We start from the raw sequence: 26588 nt of genomic DNA on the forward strand, positions 1-26588 counted from the left end.
ATGAAAGCAAAAAAAAAAAAGTCGGAACTTTAGACAATTCTCGACACAAATTTTGCATAACTCTGTTTTTTCCTTCCCCACTTGCACGTGGCACTCTTTCGAAAATAGATAAATAGATAAATAATAAAAAATAAGAACGTTACTTGTTGTGTCAAAAGAAGGAAAAATCCTGCTCACGTGATTACGTGTCTTTTTAAAAACATTTACATAACCTTTTTATTTTTATTTATATATATGTTTAAACTTTTTGTCAGTGTATTAGAAGGAATTCAGTTGATTACAACCCTTTCTGCGTGTTCTTTACATTACAATAGTACAACCCTGAATCCGACGGCGCAATACTACACCATTCAATACTGTAAAACTGAAAGGAAATGTTCTGCTTGAAAAGGGCGATATTTTCTTTTTATTCATATTTATATCGATTCTTTACTTTAAAAATATAATTACGTGTTTACTTTTTTAATATCCCATTTTGCTGTTTCAGATTATTTTACTAAAGCTTCATTATTTTTCAAAACTGTTTTTGTGTCTTTGTTTTTCGATATTTCGTCGATATTATTTAGTAAGAGTGTTTAGCAGAAAAGCCAACAAACGACTACCCGAAAAAATAAATATACAAGAAATAAATGTTACCATAGCCAACAAAAGTTCAGCTCCTGTTTTTTTTTGTTTTGAAATAGTTTTTAATGCTGTTTACTTGAAATAATTCCTGCGAAATTTGAGGCGATAACTACTTAAATGAATTTTATATAAACTACACATGCCATAATCGAATATTCCTCAAGCACTAAATAACGGAAAACATTAAAATATGTTTATAAATATTCCTTACGTTGATGAACTCTCTTAAATTGTTGACACAGAATGGTCAGGTGCCCCTCCTTCAAATTGAAAACGGGCCTCTCCATTTCAAAGTCGCTGCCATTTTGATTTTTTTTAAAACGGTTCGTGAATTAATTTTTTTTTCTTTTTACAAACTACTTAAAAATACAAACCAATGCACTTTTCTACCATAAAAGTAACTTTTATTAACTATGGTAACATTTATTTCTTGTATATTTATATTATTATATATATAACATTTTCTCTTTGTAAGGAAACATCATTTTATTGGTCACTCTTGGCTACGAATGGAAACAAAGTTGATATAAAAATATATTTCCGCAAACATTATCTTTGCTTTCATCATATTTTGCTTGGCGTAAAATTTTTTAGTATCAACACTTATCTCTTTACAGCCCCTCCTTTTCCTAACCTATCATACTTTCATCAATCACGGTCCATTTTCTGTAGGGTGTTTTTGAACCCAGTCGACGACGGGTACTTTTGCTAGTCTATAATATAAAGCTGATCGTCTGTGTGTGTGTGTGTCTGGTCACGAATAGGCTCCTATATGGTTGACTATTATAGAAAACTGATCACATATAATGATAGAAGATCTATCGAAACACAGGAATGGGTATGCTTGATCTGGCATAATGATGATTCATTAAAATTGTGGGGTCTGCGTTCGCACCTGATCCACAAAGTATGGAAATAAAAAATTTAAAAATTACAAAAAAACGTTTACAAGTGTTTTTGATATAGGTGTTATTGATATCAAAGTATTCTTAACTTAAATAGGGATGGTATAATAAAATTGTGGGATCTGCGTTCGCGCCTGACCTCCATAGAATGGAAATAGGCACAAACTTTAATAAAGACTTTTCATATATATCTGCGTAAGTATAATTTATAATTATGTTTCAGTTTGAAGAAACATGGTATAATTAAATTATGGGGTGTTCGTTCGCACCTGATCACTATAGAATGGAAATATGTCACAAAGTTTAACAAGGTTTTTAAATATAGATCCACAGAATATTGTGATAAGTATTTCAGTGCGAACAGGTATGGTATAATAAATTATGGGGTTTATCTATTTTATTTTTACTTTCATCATATTTTGCGTTGGTTTTGATACCCCCAAATTCGAAGCTATCTTTTTACAACCCTTCCTTTTCATAACCCATCATAGTTTCATAAATCAGAGTCCATTTTCTGTAGGCTGTTTTTGAACCCAGTCAACGACAGGTAATTTTGCTAATATATATATATATATATATATATATATATATATATATATATATATATATATATAGAGAGAGAGAGAGAGAGAGAGAGAGAGAGAGGGAGGGAAGAGATAGATAGATAGATAGATAGATAGAAGGTGTGCTGAGAGAGGGAAGCTCATTTGGTTTTGGCTTTCCAACGTTGTTAATGACTCATTCTTGTGTTCCTCCTGAAAAGCAACGACCTCATCTGTCTGTGACTTGGCTTTTTTCCCCCGCGAAATAAAACAGTCAGGTTTCGCTTCCTACCACAACGCCCTCTTTTCCTCTGACCGCGCGCGGAAACAATGTGAGACCAACGGATGGCAAAACTGTGTCATTGGGTTGTGGTGGTCAGTGCAGCCGGTTGGTTGGGAAGAGAGGATCTGGGGAGGAACACAGTTGACAATGTCAAATGAATGAAATCGGAGACGCTTGAAAGACAGAGAGAGAGAGAGAGAGAGAGAGAGAGAGAGAGAGAGAGAGAGAGAGAAAGAGAGAGAGGGGGGACAGAGAGACGAACTGTCCGGTTTGGCTGACCAACACACTCCCTACCAGTGGTGTCGTTGGTAAGTGGACCCTTCCGTCCTGTTGTAGTTGTCAGGATAAAGGAGGTCGGGGTAGAGAAAGATGAACCCCGAGGTCACACGACGTGTATCTCTATCGGTTGTGTAAATGAGGTTTCCATTTGGAAGGTTGCGCAAATTTAGTTGGTCGTCAGATCTTAACAGGAGGGGGGGGGCAAAGGGGAGATAATGTTTGCTAGTGCAGACTAGTGAATCAACTAGACTAGATGAAATCCAATCGAATCTAATACGTTATCATTACAAAAGATACAAATGAAAATATCCAGCAACAAACTTGAGTGAAATAATAGCTAGGGCTATGACAATAGAATATTCTTTTCATTGTTTTGACTCTCGAGTATATATGCGACACAGTTAGACATAGTTAATCAACTGAAAATAACACATCACTCTATATAAAGCATATAAGATATGAATGGATACACACTCGAAAGTCAAAAGGAACACTCGTCTCGTAGAAACCACTATCAATAATTTCCCCCACTCTTTATCCGTGCCTAAACCTAAACGTAGATTCGATGAATAAATCTTTTTTTTCTTAGAACTGCACACCTGTGAAACTCTCTTCCATTTGCGTGCTTTCCGGCGTACTATAATATGGTCGTCTTCAAGTCCAATGTAAACAAGTTCTTGATCAGCCGTTCCCCTTAATTATCCAATTTACCAAATTTCCACTACTAACAATTACTACGTCACTGCCCTATTGACCACTGTACACATCTAAACCCTTATCCTCGAGTGGCATCTGGGCCTTGATAAGTGGTGACTCCTTTGTAAAAAAAACAAAAAAAACAAAGAAAGGAATATACTGTTGCCCTAGCTCTAATAATCGCTGATTTACAATATTTCCGGTCAATAAGTATTATATCTATAAATCTGTAAAAGTGACAATGTGTGTTTGAGGACACTTCTCAACCTATATACTCAACACATTCTTGATCTACAGACTTGAAATTTGATATATAGTATATGCAGACACGTGAAAAACTTTTTAATCGATTTTTATCCGAAAAAAGGACTGCCAAGGGGGCAAAATGAGCAAATTTGTACATGGGGACCGTCGGAAACATAATATTTATGCGTATTTTACGACCGGACAACGCCGTGTGGCCTGCTAGTTTTTTTTTTTTTTAATTTTTTTTACACAGTGATCACCACTTATCAAGGCCCGGAAGCCACTCAGGGATAAGGGTTATTGCAAGTACATTACGTTAGTGTGGAGATTTGATGAAGTGTTTAATTAGGGGGGCGGTTCATTAGGAATTTGTTGACATTGGACTTGAAGACATCCAAGTTGTAGTCCGGAGGGAAGCAGGCAGACGGAACAAAGTTCCACAGGCGTGCAGTTCTAAGAAAGAAGCTTTGTTCATGGAATCCGCGTTTTGATTTAGCCACAGATATAGAGTGGGGCAAAATTTTCATAGTGGATTCAGCTAGACGGGTGTTTTTCGTGAAAGATTGGCGAGGGGGGACCAGGGATTGGAGTTCAGACGAGCACCTGCCATGAAAATAACGATAAAACAAGGATAGGCTCGCAACGCCTCTTCTGTGGGAAAGAGGTTGCAGGGTAGAGAAAAGGGCATCCCCCACTAAGCCACGAAGTCTATTTTGTACTCTGTCAAGGCAGGATAGGCTATTTTTGGCAGCTCCTGTTTACCTTAATTTATGGCTAATAAGTATTATATATTCTATATATGCATGTGCATTATATTTACTTATATCCAAAAGGGATTTTGTACGTGTCTATGTGTTCCTTTCACCGTGGAAAGGTCCAGACTATAAAATCAACAAAAGTGTTCTTGGATAAGAGAGAGGCGCGTCCAGGGCACAATTTAAGCTTATGTATTGTAAACTTTAATTCTTTAATTCAAGTCATTATATAAAATATAACTTGGATCGGTAGAGAGCATGAGTTGTACAGCGGCGCATCTCCGATCTCGCTCGTTGAACATTGTGTCACTTTCAGACATGATAGAAGGCTCACATCGCTCTAGAGATTTATGCAACTGGTCAACTAGTAGATCGTCTGCAAAAAAAAAAAAAAACAACAAAAACAAACGGTTTTCGTCAAACGGAAATGGAACATGTCGTTTTTTTAAGGCAATGATTTTATCGTTCCATTCTCTGTGTATGTATATATATATATATATATATATATATATATATATATATATATATATATAAAGTGAACGTGGCTGTCTGTGTGTCTGTCCGTGTGCGTGTACATTTCCCTACGCAATAACTCTGTCAATTTTTAGTCTACAGACTCGAAATTTGATATACAGGGTACTGAGATTTGGGAAAATCGATGTGATTGGTTTCCGGCCAGAAATTTGGCAGTTAAGGGGTCAAAGTTCAACGATTTGACCTTTGAGAACTCTACCAAACTCCTCCGACAATTTTGGATCTAAACACTTGAACTTTTAGATATAGGTTCCTTGGAGATGGGTCTCATTAAGTTAGATCCATCTCCAAGGAACCTATATCTAAAATTTGAGCTCAAAACAATAAATGTTTAAGGGTAATAATAGAGGTCAAAGTTAAAAAAAAATGACCTTCTTTTTTGCTCAGCATACACCTCCAAACACGCGGACAACGCCGGGAACCCATGCTAGCACACACACACACACACACACACACACACACACACACACACACACACACACACACACACACATATATATATATATATATATATATGAAAGTGAACGTGTCTGTGTGTGTGTGTCTGTCTGTCTGTGTGCACATTTCCCTACGCAATAACTCTGTCAATTTTAAGTCTACAGACTCGAAATTTGATAGAAGTTACTGAGATTTTGGAAAATCTTTGCGATCCATTTCGGAAATCCTAGTATATATATATATAGTCCATTTTTCAAGCAAATGTTGTTCTTGGCCTTCGAGCAAAGTGTAGTATCTGTTCCGATGCTACTCTTAAAGTAATTTCTCTCGGTCAATGTAGGAAAAACCCTCTATACTGAGAGAATTATTATGTTTGGTCCCTACCAGAGTGCCCCTTTTGTCTTTTTTTTTGGGGGGGGCTGGTTTAACCCCACATTAAAAACGGCTTTGTGTCACATTTTGCTTTCATAAAAAAATATCAATAAATAGAAAAAAAAGGGGGTTTCTTTGATAAGTGGTGACTACCAGGTAAAAAAAAATTATAGGAGTATAGATATAATTCCAGGTTAATATTAATCGGAGGTAAAGTAATCAATGAAGTTTTAATAACGTTAATGGAAAAGTGCTCAGAATTGAAGTAGAGCAATATATACATTTTATTTGTTTTACATAAACATTGATATGTCGCTACACATTCATGAGCATGTTTCAGTCAGCTAGTTACAAGTAAACAGAGGTCTTTTCAGGCGATATTGCTTTGACAAAAGTCAGTCTGTAATCACAGTTTTTCATGAGTTTACTAGCACCAATTTTTTCAGGAGGTTATATCATGTTGATTAAAAAAAATACCGGTATTTATTGTATGTGAAAAAGAAAGGAAACATAGAAAGAACAAAAAAAGAAAAAGAAACAGAAAAGTATAAATATACCTTTAATGCATCCAAAACCAAACTCCTATCCTTACATCATCAACGCTCTGATCCCCAGCTGGCATCAATTGTGATGGATGGCTCTCGTCTGGGTAAGGCCCCGTGTTTTGACAAGCTTCTGGGTTTGACCTTTACTCCTGATCTGAAATGGAACACGTACATCAAGTCTGTTGCCAAGGTCGCTGGAAAGATGGTGGGAACCTTCTACCGCTCGAGAAGATATCTCACTACTGATGCAATTCTCTATCTAAAGCCAAGTACGTCCAAGGATGGAATACTATTGCAATGTCTGGGCAGGAGCGGCCAAAAACAGCCTATCCTGCCTTGACAGAGTACAAAATAGACTTCGTGGCTTAGTGGGGGATGCCCTTTTCTCTACCCTGCAACCTCTCTCCCACAGAACAGACGTTGCGAGCCTATCCTTGTTTCATCGTTATTTTCATGGCAGGTGCTCGTCTGAACTTCAATCTCTGGTCCCCCCTCGCCAATCTTTCACGAAAAACACCCGTCTAGCTGAATTCACTGTGAAAAATTTCCCCCACTCTATATCTGTGGCTAAATCAAAACGCAGATTCCATGAACAAAGCTTCTTTCTTAGAACTGTACGCCTGTGGAACTCTGTTCCGTCTGCCTGCTTCCCTCCGGACTACAACTTGAATGTCTTCAAGTCCAATGTTAACAAATTCTTAATGAATCGCCCCCTTAAGTAAACACTTCATCAAATCTCCACACTAACGTAATGTACTTGCAATAACCATTATCCCTGAGTGGCTTCCGGGCCTTGATAAGTGGTGATCACTGTGTAAAATAAAAAAAATAATAGTAATAATAATAAATAATTATGATAGTAACATTAATAATAAATATAATAAAAGTAATAATAATAATAGTAAGAATAATAATAGTAATAAAATAATAATAGTAATTAAAATAATAATAATTAAAATAATAGTAAAAATAATGATAATAATAATAATAATAATATTAGTAAAATAATAATAGTAAAAATAATAATAGTAATAATAATAATAGAAAAAGTAATATTAGTAACAATAGTAATAGTAATGATAATAGTAAAAAAAAATAATAGTAATAATAATATTAAAAAATAATAATAGTAATAATAATAGTAATAACAATATTAATAAATAATAATATTAATAATAATAGTAAAAATAATATAAAATAATAATAATAGTAAAAGTAATAATAAAAATAGTAATAATAGTAATAATAATAGTAGTAATAAAAATAGTAATAATAAAAATAGTAACATCAATAATAAATATAAAAATAATACAAGTAATAATAATAAAATCAATAATATAAAATACATACTATATAATCAATAATATACAATCAATGATATAAAATCAATAATATAAAATAATTAATATAAAATAAACAATATGAAATCAATAATATAAAACATTAATATAAAATCAATATTATAATATAATAATTATAAATTAATACATAAAAAATCAATAATATTAAATCATTAATATAAAATCAATAATATAAAATCAATAATATAAAATCATTAATATGATATCAATAATAAAAATCATTAATATAAAATCAATAATATAAAATCATTAATATAAAATCAATAATATAAAATCAATAATATAAAATCAATAATATAAAATCATTAATATAAACTCAATAATATAAAATTATAAATATAAAATCAATAATATAAAATCAATATTATAAAATCAATAATATAAAATCAATATTATAAAATCAATAATATAAACTCATTAATATAAAATCAATAATATAAAATAATTAATATAAAATCAATAATATAAAATCAATAATATTAAATCATTATTATTACATCATTAATATAAAATCATTAATATAAAATCATTAATATAAAACGAAAAATATAAAATCAATAATATATAATCATTGATATAAAATCAATAATATAAAATCAATAATATAAAATAATTAATATAAAATCAATAATATAAAATCAATAATATAAAATAATTAATATTAAATCAATAATATAAAATCAATAATATAAAATAATTAATATAACATCAATAATATAAAATCAATAATATAAAATAATTAATATAAAATCAATAATATAAAATCAATAATATGAAATCATTAATATAAAATCAATAATATGAAATCATTAATATAAAATCAATAATATGTAATCATTAATACAAAATCAATAATATAATATCAATAATAGAAAATCAATAATATAAAATAATTAATATAAAATCAATCGTATAAAATCATTAATATAAAATCAATAATATAAAATCAAATATATAATAAAATCAATAATATAAAATAATTAATATAAAATCAATAATATAAAATCAATAATACAAAATCAGTAATACTAAATAAATAATACAAAATCAGTAATATAAAATCAATAATATTAAATCATTAATATAAAATCAATAATATAAAATAATTAATATAAAATTATAGATATAAAATCAATAATATAAAATCATTAATATAAAATCATTAATATAAAATCAATAATATGAAATCAATAATATTAAATAATTAATATAAAATCAATAATATAAAATCATTAATATAAAATTATTGATGTAAAATCAATAATATAAAATCATTAATATAAAATGATTAAGATAAAATCAATAATATAAAATCAATAATATTAAATAATTAATATAAAATCAATAATATAAAATCAATAATACAAAATCAGTAATACAAAATCAGTAATACAAAATCAGTAATACAAAATCAATAATACAAAATCAGTAATAACAAATCAGTAATATTCAATCATTAATATAAAATCAATAATATAAAATCAATAATATAAAATCAATAATATAAAATCATTAATATAAAATCATTGATGTAAAATCAATAATATAAAATCAATAATATAAAATAATTAAGATAAAATCAATAATATAAATCAATAATATAAAATCATTAAGATACAATTATTAATATAAGATCAGTAATATAAAATCATTAATATAAAATTATTAATATAAGATCAGTAATATAAAATCAATAATATAAAATCATTAATATAAAATCAATAATATAAAATCAATAATATTAAATCAATAATATAAAATCATTAATATAAAATCATTAATATAAAATCAATAATATAAAATCATTAATATAAAATCATTAATATAAAATCATTAATATAAAATCATTAATATAAAATTATTAATATAAAATCATTAATATAAAATCAATAATATAAAATCAATAATATTAAATCAATAATATAAAATCATTTATATAAAATCATTAATATAAAATCAATAATATAAAATCAATAATATAAAATCAATAATATAAAATCAATAATATAAAATCATTAATATAAAATCATTAATATAAAATCATTAATATAAAATCAATAATATAAATCAATAATATAAAATCAATAATATAAAATCAATAATATAAAATCATTAATATAAAATCAATAATATAAAATCAATAATATTAAATCAATAATATAAAATCATTAATATAAAATCATTAATATAAAATTATTAATATAAAATCATTAATATAAAATCATTAATATAAAATCAGTAATATAAAATCCGTAATATAAAATCAATAATGTAAAATCATTAAGATAAAATCATTAATATTAAATCAATAATATAAAATCAATAATATAAAATCAATAATATAAAATCATTAATATAAAATCATTAATATTAAATCAGTAATATAAAATCAATAATATAAAATCAATAATATAAAATCAATAATATAAAATCATTAATATAAAATCATTAATATAAAATCATTAATATAAAATCAGTAATATAAAATCAATAATATAAAATCATTAATATAAAATCAATAATATAAAATCATTAATATAAAATCATTAAGATAAAATCATTAATATTAAATCAATAATATAAAATGAATAATATAAAATCATTAATATTAAATCAATAATATAAAATCAATAATATAAAATCATTAAGATAAAATCAATAATATAAAATCAATAATATAAAATGATTAATATAAAATCAATAATATAAAATCATTAATATAAAATCAATAATATAAAATCATTAATATTAAATCAATAATATAAAATCAATAATATAAAATCATTAATATTAAATCAATAATATAAAATCAATAATATAAAATCATTAAGATAAAATCAATAATATAAAATCAATAATATAAAATGATTAATATAAAATCATTAAGATAAAATCATTAATATAAAATCAATAATATAAAATCATTAATATTAAATCAATAATATAAAATCAATAATATAAAATCATTAATATAAAATCATTAATAAAAAATCATTAATATAAAATCATTAATATAAAATCAATAATATAAAATCAATAATATAAAATCAATAATATAAAATCATTAATATAAAATCATTGATGTAAAATCAATAATATAAAATCAATAATATAAAATAATTAAGATAAAATCAATAATATAAATCAATAATATAAAATCATTAAGATAAAATTATTAATATAAGATCAGTAATATAAAATCATTAATATAAAATTATTAATATAAGATCAGTAATATAAAATCAATAATATAAAATCATTAATATAAAATTATTAATATAAAATCAATAATATAAAATCAATAATATTAAATCAATAATATAAAATCATTAATATAAAATCATTAATATAAAATCAATAATATAAAATTATTAATATAAAATCATTAATATAAAATCATTAATATAAAATCATTAATATAAAATTATTATTATAAAATCATTAATATAAAATCAATAATATAAAATCAATAATATAAAATCAATAATATAAAATCAATAATATAAAATCATTAATATAAAATCATTAATATAAAATCAATAATATAAATCAATAATATAAAATCAATAATATAAAATCAATAATATAAAATCATTAATATAAAATCAATAATATAAAATCAATAATATTAAATCAATAATATAAAATCATTAATATAAAATCATTAATATAAAATTATTAATATAAAATCATTAATATAAAATCATTAATATAAAATCAGTAATATAAAATCAGTAATATAAAATCAATAATGTAAAATCATTAAGATAAAATCATTAATATTAAATCAATAATATAAAATCAATAATATAAAATCAATAATATAAAATCATTAATATAAAATCATTAATATTAAATCAATAATATAAAATCAATAATATAAAATCAATAATATAAAATCAATAATATAAAATCATTAATATAAAATCATTAATATAAAATCATTAATATAAAATCAGTAATATAAAATCAATAATATAAAATCATTAATATAAAATCAATAATATAAAATCATTAATATAAAATCATTAAGATAAAATCATTAATATTAAATCAATAATATAAAATCAATAATATAAAATCATTAATATTAAATCAATAATATAAAATCAATAATATAAAATCATTAAGATAAAATCAATAATATAAAATCAATAATATAAAATCATTAATATAAAATCAATAATATAAAATCATTAATATAAAATCAATAATATAAAATCATTAATATTAAATCAATAATATAAAATCAATAATATAAAATAATTAATATTAAATCAATAATATAAAATCAATAATATAAAATCATTAAGATAAAATCAATAATATAAAATCAATAATATAAAATGATTAATATAAAATCAATAATATAAAATCATTAATATAAAATCAATAATATAAAATCATTAATATTAAATCAATAATATAAAATCAATAATATAAAATCATTAATATTAAATCAATAATATAAAATCAATAATATAAAATCATTAAGATAAAATCAATAATATAAAATCAATAATATAAAATGATTAATATAAAATCATTAAGATAAAATCATTAATATAAAATCAATAATATAAAATCATTAATATTAAATCAATAATATAAAATCAATAATATAAAATCATTAATATAAAATCATTAATAAAAAATCATTAATATAAAATCATTAATATAAAATCAATAATATAAAATCAATAATATAAAATCAATAATATAAAATCATTAATATAAAATCATTGATGTAAAATCAATAATATAAAATCAATAATATAAAATAATTAAGATAAAATCAATAATATAAATCAATAATATAAAATCATTAAGATAAAATTATTAATATAAGATCAGTAATATAAAATCATTAATATAAAATTATTAATATAAGATCAGTAATATAAAATCAATAATATAAAATCATTAATATAAAATTATTAATATAAAATCAATAATATAAAATCAATAATATTAAATCAATAATATAAAATCATTAATATAAAATCATTAATATAAAATCAATAATATAAAATTATTAATATAAAATCATTAATATAAAATCATTAATATAAAATCATTAATATAAAATTATTATTATAAAATCATTAATATAAAATCAATAATATAAAATCAATAATATAAAATCAATAATATAAAATCAATAATATAAAATCAATAATATAAAATCATTAATATAAAATCATTAATATAAAATCAATAATATAAATCAATAATATAAAATCAATAATATAAAATCAATAATATAAAATCATTAATATAAAATCAATAATATAAAATCAATAATATTAAATCAATAATATAAAATCATTAATATAAAATCATTAATATAAAATTATTAATATAAAATCATTAATATAAAATCATTAATATAAAATCAGTAATATAAAATCAGTAATATAAAATCAATAATGTAAAATCATTAAGATAAAATCATTAATATTAAATCAATAATATAAAATCAATAATATAAAATCAATAATATAAAATCATTAATATAAAATCATTAATATTAAATCAATAATATAAAATCAATAATATAAAATCAATAATATAAAATCAATAATATAAAATCATTAATATAAAATCATTAATATAAAATCATTAATATAAAATCAGTAATATAAAATCAATAATATAAAATCATTAATATAAAATCAATAATATAAAATCATTAATATAAAATCATTAAGATAAAATCATTAATATTAAATCAATAATATAAAATCAATAATATAAAATCATTAATATTAAATCAATAATATAAAATCAATAATATAAAATCATTAAGATAAAATCAATAATATAAAATCAATAATATAAAATCATTAATATAAAATCAATAATATAAAATCATTAATATAAAATCAATAATATAAAATCATTAATATTAAATCAATAATATAAAATCAATAATATAAAATAATTAATATTAAATCAATAATATAAAATCAATAATATAAAATCATTAAGATAAAATCAATAATATAAAATCAATAATATAAAATCATTAATATAAAATCATTAAGATAAAATCATTAATATAAAATCAATAATATAAAATCATTAATATTAAATCAATAATATAAAATCAATAATATAAAATCATTAATATAAAATCATTAATAAAAAATCATTAATATAAAATCATTAATATAAAATCAATAATATAAAATCATTAATATAAAATCAATAATATAAAATCAGTAATATAAAATGAATAATATAAGATCAGTAATATAAAATCATTAAGATAAAATCATTAAGATAAAATCAGTAATATAAAATCAGTAATATAAAATCATTAATATAAAATCATTAATATAAAATCAGTAATATAAAATCAGTAATATAAAATCAATAATATAAAATCATTAATATAAAATCAATAATATAAAATCAATAATATAAAATCATTAAGGTAAAATCATTAATATTAAATCAATAATATAAAATCAATAATATAAAATCATTAATATTAAATCAATAATATAAAATCAATAATATAAAATCATTAAGATAAAATCAATAATATAAAATCAATAATATAAAATCATTAATATAAAATCAATAATATAAAATCATTAATATAAAATCAATAATATAAAATCATTAATATTAAATCAATAATATAAAATCAATAATATAAAATCATTAATATTAAATCAATAATATAAAATCAATAATATAAAATCATTAAGATAAAATCAATAATATAAAATCAATAATATAAAATCATTAATATAAAATCATTAAGATAAAATCATTAATATAAAATCAATAATATAAAATCATTAATATTAAATCAATAATATAAAATCAATAATATAAAATCAATAATATAAAACCAATAATATAAAATCATTAAGATAAAATCAGTAATATAAAATCATTAATATAAAATTATTAATATAAAATCATTAATATAAAATCATTAATATAAAATCAGTAATATAAAATCAGTAATATAAAATCAATAATGTAAAATCATTAAGATAAAATCATTAATATTAAATCAATAATATAAAATCAATAATATAAAATCAATAATATAAAATCATTAATATAAAATCATAATTATTAAATCAATAATATAAAATCAATAATATAAAATCAATAATATAAAATCATTAATATAAAATCATTAATATAAAATCATTAATATAAAATCAGTAATATAAAATCAATAATATAAAATCATTAATATAAAATCATTAATATAAAATCATTAATATAAAATCAGTAATATAAAATCAATAATATAAAATCATTAATATAAAATCATTAAGATAAAATCATTAATATTAAATCAATAATATAAAATCAATAATATAAAATCATTAATATTAAATCAATAATATAAAATCAATAATATTAAATCATTAAGATAAAATCAATAATATAAAATCAATAATATAAAATCATTAATATAAAATCAATAATATAAAATCATTAATATAAAATCAATAATATAAAATCATTAATATTAAATCAATAATATAAAATCAATAATATAAAATCATTAATATTAAATCAATAATATAAAATCAATAATATAAAATCATTAAGATAAAATCAATAATATAAAATCAATAATATAAAATCATTAATATAAAATCATTAAGATAAAATCATTAATATAAAATCAATAATATAAAATCATTAATATTAAATCAATAATATAAAATCAATAATATAAAATCATTAATATAAAATCATTAATAAAAAATCATTAATATAAAATCATTAATATAAAATCAATAATATAAAATCATTAATATAAAATCAATAATATAAAATCAGTAATATAAAATCAATAATATAAGATCAGTAATATAAAATCATTAAGATAAAATCATTAAGATAAAATCAGTAATATAAAATCAGTAATATAAAATCATTAATATAAAATCATTAATATAAAATCAGTAATATAAAATCAGTAATATAAAATCATTAATATAAAATCAATAATATAAAATCATTAATATAAAATCATTAAGATAAAATCAATAATATAAAATCAATAATATAAAATCATTAATATAAGATCAGTCATATAAAATCAATAATATAAAATCATTAATATAAAATTATTAATATAAAATCAATAATATAAAATCAATAATATAAAATCAATAATATAAAATCATTAATATAAAATCATTAATATAAAATCAATAATATAAAATCATTAATATAAAATCAATAATATAAAATCATTTATATAAAATTATTAATATAAAATCAATAATATAAAATCAATAATATAAAATCAATAATATAAAATGATTAATATAAAATTATTGATATAAAATCAATAATATAAAATCAATAATATAAAATCATAATATAAAATCAGTAATATAAAATCATTAATATAAAATCAATAATATAAAATCAATAATATAAAATCATTAATATAAAATCAATAATATAAAATCAATAATATAAAATCAATAATATAAAATCAATAATATAAAATCATTAATATAAAATCAATAATATAAAATCAATAATATAAAAGCAATAATATTAAATAATTAATATAAAATCAACAATATAAAATCAATAATATAAAAGCAATAATACAAAATCAGTAATACAAAATCAATAATACAAAATCAGTAATATAAAATCAGTAATATTAACTCATTAATATAAAATCAATAATATAAAATCAATAATATAAAATCAATAATATAAAATTAATGATATAAAATCAATAATATAAAATCATTAATATAAATCAATAATATAAAATCAATTATATAAAATCAATAATATAAAATCATTAATATAAATCAATAATACAAAATCAATAATACAAAATCAATAATACAAAATCAGTAATATAAAATCAGTAATATTAACTCATTAATATAAAATCAATAATATAAAATCAATAATATTAAATCAATAATATAAAATTAATGATATAAAATCAATAATATAAAATCATTAATATAAATCAATAATATAAAATCAATTATATAAAATCAATAATATAAAATCGTTGATATAAAATCAATAATATAAAATCATTAATATAAAATCATTGATAACAAAAATAAGATAAAATAATACTCAGAATAATAGAAAATAGAAAATCACAAATCTCTAAGGTTTAAAATTACCTCGGTAAAAAGCTTTTATGTTGTTTATAAATAATAATATATGGTACTTAAATTTCCACTGGCACGTGTTTCGCCGTCTACGACTGATAAGTGTGGCTGAACCTTTCGAGATTCGAAATCGGAACGCTGCAATAATGAGCCTAAACGATTTATCCACGCGTCCATTAAGCTCGACTCTCTGGATGTATCGCGATTTACTTAGATGTTATTTGGGTTTTTTTTTGTTATATGTTTTGAATGAATTCAATTATTTACGAAAGTACACGTTTACCTATATGCGAGTTGGGAATATATATATATATATATATATATATATATATATATATATATATATATATATATATATATATATATAATATATATATATAATATATATATATATATAATATATATATATGTATAATATATATATATATATAATATATATATATATTAGGCACCGCCAAAAATGGCCGCAAAATCAAGTTGTTGTTGTTTTTTAAAACTAAATTACATTTATTAAAATCCATTATTTCTGAGTAACTTTTTTTTTCTAGAAAGATAAAACCCTGAATTTTATCATATAGAAAACAGAATAATGTAAAACTTTTTCTACTATTTTTAATTCAATTTTAAATGTTAAATTTTCCCAAAAAGTTAATAATTGACATTTTTTGTCTTGCACAAAAAACGTACTTAAATATTTAAAAAAAAGGGTTTTTGAAATAATTAATTAATTTATTTATTGTCTAACTAAGATTTAGGATGATTTTCTAAGAGAATATGCAAAAATATTATAATATAAGTACCTGAATTTCAAATAATTCCACTTATTCATGTAGGTAACCAAATATTTCGCGTTGACGTAGAGTTCAGATCGACTCTGTTTACGTTTTCTTTTGATGATAAGAAAACTATGGAAGACCAAACAGGCCAAAAAAACTTATTTTTCAGTGACGAAAATTTCAATGTATTATTAAGCTGAGGCTGGCCAGTACCAGATGGGTGACCATTTGTATGAGTTTGGTTTTTAATGTGTATGTGTGTGGGGGCCAGGCTCCCCAAAATGGGGGGAGCAATTTAAAGCAGAATAAAAAAAAAATTATTTCAGCGCGTTTGGTCCACCGTAGTCGAAAGGCGGCAAACGTTTTCAAACGAGATCGAAAAAAATGATGCTATTTTTAACACAAAGGGCACAATATTTATCGAATTTTTTTTTTTTGCATCGATTATTCAAAGCATGCCCTGTTTAATAATGGTCATGCATTATTCGGCTCGCTAAAAAAAAATTGTTAATTTATTTATCAAAAATTTTAAAATGGCTTTTTTCGTATAAATATTAAAAAAAATTTTTTGTTTTGTTTTGCTTAACTTAGATTAATTATTTTACTTAACATATTCACCGAATTTCACACTTCAAAACTCAAAAGCGGGATAATTAAACACAATCGAAGTTCTGATATTCAGACGTCAAAATAAGGTATGCAAACAATTTTTTTTTTTTTTTTTTTTTTTAATCTATAATTCTGTCCCTTACAACAACACAATATGTTTTGTTCAGTTTCACATGATTATTTTAAGCATATTTGTTCCCACTTCAAAACAAGGGGGGTTTTGTAAGCAAAAAAAAAAAAATATATAAATATCGTTTATGAAAAATAAGTACACTGTTATAAAGCTCATTCTTCTCCTAATAATCGCTGAAAATTTCGTATTGATCGGATAATTACCTGATTTTTGGTAGATTTTTAAAAAGACGGTCCGTCAAAAAGTACTGACCTGCCCCCCCCCAGTTTTGGCGGTGCCTAATATATATATATATATGATATATATATATAATATATATATATAATATATATATATATAATATATATATATATAATATATATATATATATATAATATATATATATATATAATATATATATATATATAATATATATATATATAATATATATATATATATAATATATATATATATATATATAATATATACACTTGTGCCCGATATTATTCATACCCCCCTTGAAAATTGAGTTTATTAGGTGTAACTTTTGTAAGAATTTATTGTTTACGTCCATATTGATACATATTCTTAATAAACCTCTTCTGATCATTTTCGTCATTTTAAAATCTCGGGATACTTGTAATAAAAGAAATATACAGCTATTTATAAAATCTGCAATGTTCAAAAATAATCATACCCCCTTATTTTTTCAGTATTAATCGAGTTTCTGACTTTGTTTTCTGTTTGATTCTTATTTTGAATGCTTTTATACAACCTTTGATTAATTTCATTTCGTTTTTTTGCATTTTTCAGAAATTAAAATGATATCAACTGAAAACCAATAAAAGAATAAAAATTATTAGAATGAGGAAGAAAAAAGAGCTTAGTAATGATCTTAGGACTAAAATTGTGAATTCACATAAGGATGGTTTAGGTTACAAGTCAATTTCCAAGAAATTTGAGGCCCCTACAGCAACAGTACAGAGCATCATCAAAAAATTCCAGAGCCACCACACAACAAACAACTTGATTGGTAGAGGAAGGAAAAGGAAACTGTCTGCTAGAGCCACCAGGAATATTGTAAGAAGTGTTAATGCAAATCCAACCACCACTAATAAGGACATTTTAGAAAATCTGGAGTCTTCTGGCATAAAAATATCAAGGCAAACATTGCAAAGGACTCTGCATGAAAATGGTCTGAAAGGAAGAAGACCAAGAAGGACTCCATTGCACACCGGAAAACACCTTGCAGCACGTCTAAAGTTTGCTAGGACCCATGTGAATTCTCCAGAGTCCGTTTTCTCAAGTATTTTGTGGACTGACGAAACAAAAATTGAATTGTTTGGCCATATGGATGCTTCTTACGTTTGAAGGAAGAAAGGAGAAGCTTACAACCCAAAGAACACCATACCCACGGTGAAACATGGTGGTGGTAGCCTAATGTTTTGGGGCTCCTTTTCGGCTAGTGGTCCAGGTAGTTTGGTCAAGATAGATGGAACCATGAAGAAGGAGCAATATTTGGAGATACTCCAGAAAAACATTAGACAGGATGCGGAGAAGCTCCATTTAGGACCAAACTGGGTCCTTCAACAGGATAATGATCCAAAACATACTGCCAAAATAGTCAAGAAATGGTTTGAGGATAATCAAATTAATGTTTTGGAATGGCCTAGCCAGAGTCCCGACCTGAACCCTATCGAAAACCTCTGGCACATATTGAAAACTGAGGTTAAAAAGCGGAAACCTAGAAATTTGAGGGATTTGAAGAGCTACTGCATTGAAGAATGGTCAAAAATCAGTGTTGATACTTGTAAAAACCTTGTTGATAAATATTCCAAACGGTTACAGGCAGTTATTAAGAATAAAGGGCATGCTATTGACTATAAGTAAGAGAGGTATGAATAATTTTGAACTAGTGCCATTATTGTTTTTCTTTGTATAATGTTTCAAACTTGCATAATTTATTTATTTGTTGAGTTTAAATTAAATGCTTATGCTTGATTTATTGTTTGAAATCCCTTTAATATTGTCTACCTTCTGGTTTGAGCAATATTCTTATAGAAATCTCAAAGATCCGAGGGGTATGAATAATATCGGGCACAAGTGTATATATATATATAATATATATATATATATAATATATATATATATAATATATATATATATATATATATAATATATATATATATAATATATATATATAATATATATGGGAATATATATATATATATATATATATATATATATATATATATATATATATATATATATATATAAACATAGACAAAAGCCAAACACAAACAAATCTTCAAATATGCGTACGTGTACGCGGCAGAGGTTTTCGTGTAGCCAGACCGAATTTAAATTTAAAGAAAATATAGGCCAACAATAAAATTAACCGTTATTCAAGTAAGATTCAATTTAAACGATTTAACCGGTAAAAAAAAATATTCTGGTTGAAAATTAAAATGTCATTAAAGATTTACTGGTGGTAAAAACGGATTAAGAAATAATAATATTTAAATATTAATTCACTTGTCCAACGTCCGGTGTCACAAAAAAACAATCATCATCATCATCATCATCATCATCATCATCATCATCATCATCATCATCATCATAATGAAAAACGAATTACCTCCGCTTATAATCGCGCTTTATCAGTTATAAATTATTAAAACCATTCCCTCTCCAAAAATGTTTTAAAAAAAACATGGCCGTCTGTTTACGGTTTAAAATTGGCTATTTTATTTTATAATTAAAAAATCATGTTAAAAGGAAACTGTAAGTTTTTGTTTATAATATATTCTTTTGAAAATTTAAATTTAAAAAAAAATGTGCAAATGAATTGAACTCCGTTCCATTATAATTTGAATAAAAAGTATTAAAATCAAAGCAAAAGTTGAATTTTTATTGAAAGAAAATATCATTTTTAAAATCAATTCTTTAAAAAAAAAAGCTGCTGTTTAAATTTTTTTAAGTTTAAAAAAAGAATTTACTGAAATACCGTTTTAAATTCCTCGTTATTTGTTTTATTTTTTATTCATTTTATTTATGATGTTTTAAAAAGTATTTCAACAACAGTGGAATTTCCACGGGTTCTGCTAGCTATTTATGAAATTACGAGGGGCGTGCAATAAGTAATGCCCCTGACCCACTTCCAGTTGTCTGATCTAGCTGAAATTTTGCATGTGCAATGATTTATATCTCTACGGGTTATGTGGCAAATTACAGCTCTGAACTAATTGTTGTGTCTGTTTTACAGGTGTTCGAACTGAGTCAGGTGTGAAATGGAGTCTGTTGAATGTCGAGCAGTGATCCGTTTTTTTTGTATTTGAAAGGACGTACACCACAGGGGACCTGTGATGAAATGAAAGAAACTTATGGTGATAATGCCCCATCATATGACCTTGTAAAACGCTGCCATCATGAATTCAAACATGGCCGGAAGTCTGTGGGAACAGCTTCCAGACCTGGTACCCCCCCTTCTGCAATTGATGAGACATCTGTTCGTCAAGTTGAGGACGCCATTTTGGAAGATCGGCGCATTACTATTCGCCAAATAGCCCAAGATGTTAAGATTAGTACAGGGTCTGTGAAAACTATCATTCATAACCATTTGCATATGCATAAGGTGTCTGCCAGATGGATTCCCAGATTGCTCACACCATTCCAGAAGCGAGAACGCGTCGAGTGCTCAAGGATGAATTTGGAGATGTGCCAAGAAGATGAGTCAAAGTTTTTCACAAGACTGATTACACAGGATGAAATCTGGGTCCATTACTATGATCCAGAGAATCAATGCAGTGGAAGCACTTGGACTCACCACCTCCAAAGAAGGAAAGGGTGCAGCCCTCCGCTGGCAAGGTCATACTCACTGTCTTCTGGGACCAGGACGGAGTAGTGATGACAGATTTTCTGGCAAAGGGTACCACAATTACAGGAGCCTATTATGCTTCACTTTTGAGGAAATTAAGGGAAGCTATCAAAATCAAGAGGCGGGGCAAGATCATCAAAGGTACCCTCCTCCTACAGGATAACGCTCCGGTCCACAACTCGCATGTCGCCAGATCAGAAGCACAGGCGTGTGATTTTGAAATCCTCCCCTATCCTCCATACTCTCCTGACCTTGCACCCTCTGACTTTCACCTTTTCCCAGCCATGAAGTTGTTTTTGAAAGGAAAGCGTTTCCCAGATGATGCAGCCTTGATTTCTGAAGTCACGTCGTGGTTGGAGAACCAACCTGGGGTGTTCTACAAAAATGGTCTCCAGAGCTGCACCAAACGATGGGAGAAATGCATAACTCTGGGTGGTTCCTATGTAGAGAAAGACTAATAACTGTGCGAAGTTTCGTTGCTCTACTGCTATGGTAAATGGTGGGTCAGGGGCATTACTTATTGCACGCCCCTCGTACATTACTTAAGTGCCATCAGCTATAATCGAGACTGAAACCAAATTTATGAAAATTCTTCGTAAAATTTTTTTATAAAAAAATAAATGACTTGACTGCCATCACCTATAATCGAAACCGAAAACTCATGAAGAATTCTTGATAAAATTGTTTTATTCCAAGAAATGGAAGTCTATAACGGCAATCAATCGGATGTAAGCTTGACACACAAAATAAATAACACACACGCTACCTATTTATGTATAGATTATCTAAACAATTGACATACCAAAACGAATCACATGGTGTAATTGGAGTAAAAGTGTCTGGTTAATTTTAATGCATCCAAAACCGAACATGTTTTAAATACCACTTGGCCCCAATTGAAATCAATGGCTCTTGTTTCGAGGAAGTACTTTGTTCCGACAAGCTTCTGGGACAGATCCTGACCTAAAATGCGAGGTCGCTGGAAAATGGTCGCATCAATTAACAGCCCCAAAATGGAATCTCACTCCAAGAAACCAAATACGTCCTAAAAAATGAGTACCGTTATAACACAATCAGCCGGTCACTGATGTATGACTGACCTACGTCTTACACATTAGAAACGGTCCCATGAGGATGTGACGATGGGTCAGTCATTAGGGTCCGAGTATCAAGAAGAAACGCATACCTGAGATGTTGGATGTGACTGTGTGGCTCCTCCATTCTCTGAAAATTACATCTTCACCCTGGTGGCATTCTGGTTGGAATCTTTTTTCTTCGTCTTCCGGACCGCTTCATTTTTTTTTTGTTTTGTTTTTATTTTTTTACATGGTGGTCACTACTTATCAAGGCCCGGAAGCCACTCGGGGATAAGGGTCATCGCGTGTACAGTAATCAATGGGATAGTATCGTAGTAACCGTTATTATTGGAGATTTGATATAGTGTCTTACTTAAGGGGGCGGTTCATCAGGAATTTGTTTATTTTGGACTTGAAGACATCCAAGATGTAGTCAAATGGGAAGCAGGGAAACGGAAGAGTTCCACGTGCGTGCACTTCTAAGAAAGAAGCTTTGTTCATGGAATCTACGTTTTGATTTTGGCACAGATAAAGAATGGGGAAAATTATTGACAGTGGTTTACGCCAGACGGGTGTTTATTGTGAAAGATTGGTGACATTTATGGAAGACACAAGAAACACACACAACACGACACAATCGCAATATTTAAGAAATACAATTAACTATTTATTCTACAAATGTATACAATATATACACAAAGACAAATTACAATTGATAACCTTCAACATTAAACTAACCTAAGTAATGATGAGAGAAGGGGGGGTTCCCTCTCGTTTACGGAAAGACAGAAATATGCGTACTTACCCCAATCTGTCCGGACCAAAAAAAAAGACGCCGATTTAGGAAAGGGAATTATGGGGTTGCATTACTGTGTATCTCTGCGCTTATGGCCAAAGGACAACCCGCCCATGCTGAAGAGTGTGTTAGCAACCGTGGCACTCAGATATAGTGCCACACCGTTACCACATCTTGGAAGAAGGTTGTTCAAAGCATCTTCTCCTACCTTAACAGGGTTCAAAACCGACTTCGAAATCTAGTGGGTGGTGTCCTTTTCTTCTACTTGAAACCTGATTTTTTTAGAAGAGTCGTTGCCAGACTATTTCTCCTCTATCATTATTTCCATTGGTAATGCTCGAATGAGCTTCAATCTATAGTTTCCCCCCTGTAAACATTCACAACAAAAACTCGCCTTGCTATCACTACTGTAAACAATTTTCCCGCTCTTTGTTGGTGTTTAAATAAAAACGAAAATTCCATGAACAAAGTTTCTTTCCTAGAACCGCCTGCTTTCCAGACAACTACAACACTGTCGTCTTCAAGTCGAATGTAAACAAGTTCTTGTTGAGCCGTCGCCTTAATTAATTAAATTCTACTTAATTTCCACCACAATCGATTACTACACTGTTGTCTCACTGATCACCTTCCACTCATTAAATCCTATCTCTAGTAGCTTCAGACCTTGATACTTAAAAAAACATGTAATGCAATTTTATCTTTTTGAAATACGCATATCAAAATAGATTAAATACATTCTTTTTACAAAGGAGTCACCACTTATCAAGGCTCGGAGGCCATTCGAGGATAAGGGTTAATGAGTGTACAATAGTCAATGAGACAATATCGTAGTAATCATTAGTAGTGGAAATTTGCTAAATTGGATTACTTAAAGGGACAGCTCATCAAGAACTTGTTTACATTGGACTTGAAGACAACCATATTGTAGTCAGTTGGAAAGCAGGGAATCGGAAGAGAGTTCCACAGTCGTACAGTTCTAAGAAAGAAACTTTGTTCATGGAATCTACATTTAGGTTTAGGCACAGATAAAGAGTGGGGAGAAATTATTGATAGTGGTTGCAGATAAACAAGTTTTTTCGTGAAAGTTAGGCAAGGAGGGGGCCATAGATCGGAGCTCAAACGAGTACTTGCCATAAAAATAACGATAGAGCAGAACGTTGAATACAATACGGAAAAAAGCAAATTCGCACATTTCTTTTATTTTAAGCCAAGCTAGGCCGAAAAGTTGCAAAAACAGCTCGCAATATACACGAACGGTTTGGTCCATGAAACACTACTGAATGCACAGTACAATGGTGGTTTAAGAAATTTCGTGGCGGCGACAAGAATCTTGAAGATAATGAGCGTAGTGATGGACCATTGGATGATGACAAAGATCAATTAAGAGCCAATCTTCGCACAAATGTTCGAGATCTTGCTTCTGAATGAGACGTAACGTATACGACGATTTCCAACTACCTGAGAGAGTTTGGGAAGACAAAAACCTTGATAAATGGGTGCCTCATAAATTGAACAACTAAAAGAAACGCCGTTATGAAGTGGCATCTTCCCTTCTTATATGCATCAAGAACAACGTTTCTTAACCAGGTTGTAACTTGCGATGAAAAGTGGGTTCTTTACGACAATCGGCGATGCTCAGATTAGTGGTTAGACAACACTTCTGGAAGCCAGAGTTGCACCATGTTGACCATTAGGTGGTCTGTGACCGGTCTCATCCATAACAGTTTTTTTTTAATGCAGGCGAAACCATTACGGTAGAGAAATACTGTCAACAAATGGATGAAATGCATCAGAAACTTCGACAACAACACCAATCATTAGTCAACAGAAAAAAGCCAATTCTCCTCCACGACACTACCCAACCCCACGTTGCGAAACCATCCATGCAGAAGTTAAACAAATTGAGCTACGAAACCTCGCCTCTTCTGCCATACTTTCCAGGCCTTTCACCTACCGACTATCACTTTTTCAAGAATCTCGACATCTTTCTGCATGGGAAATACTTCAAAAACCTAAACGATATCAAAAACGCCTTCAGCGACTTCATCACCACCGGAACGCAAGATTTTTATGTTACTGGCATAAACAAACTTGTTTTACGTTGGCCAAAATGTACTGATTCAGATGGTGCTTATTTCGAGGAATAACCTTTGCTTTGAACCGATATATGTTCACCTGAATTTAAAACTTAAAAACCGCGAGAACTTTCTTGTCAACCTGATAAATGATTTGAGTATCGTTTTTTGCGTGTTCACCAGAAATTTATAGCTGGCTGACATTTAGATGGTACAAAAAATTTAAAAACCTCTCAGGTATGACCACTAAACACACCTGACCAGTGGTCAATAATATATATTAAAAAAAACGTAAGTACAGTTTAACCCGGATATAAGAGAACTCTCCTGATATAAGAGAACTCTCCTGATATAAGAGACTTTTCATATGGTACCAAATTAGAGCCCGTGTTAATGCATATGAAATAGATCAAACTGTGTATACGAGAAACCCGTATATAAGAGACCCCTGGACTCGACAACTCTCTTATATCTGAGTTATACTGTACTATAAAAGAGTTGATTACTTCACATATTTAACGGATTGCTTTAAAATACGCAAATA

This window comes from Euprymna scolopes, chromosome 8 (genome assembly GCF_053919585.1).
Source record: "Euprymna scolopes isolate OS-2025 chromosome 8, ASM5391958v1, whole genome shotgun sequence".
NCBI classification, from domain to species: Eukaryota; Metazoa; Mollusca; class Cephalopoda; order Sepiida; family Sepiolidae; genus Euprymna; species Euprymna scolopes.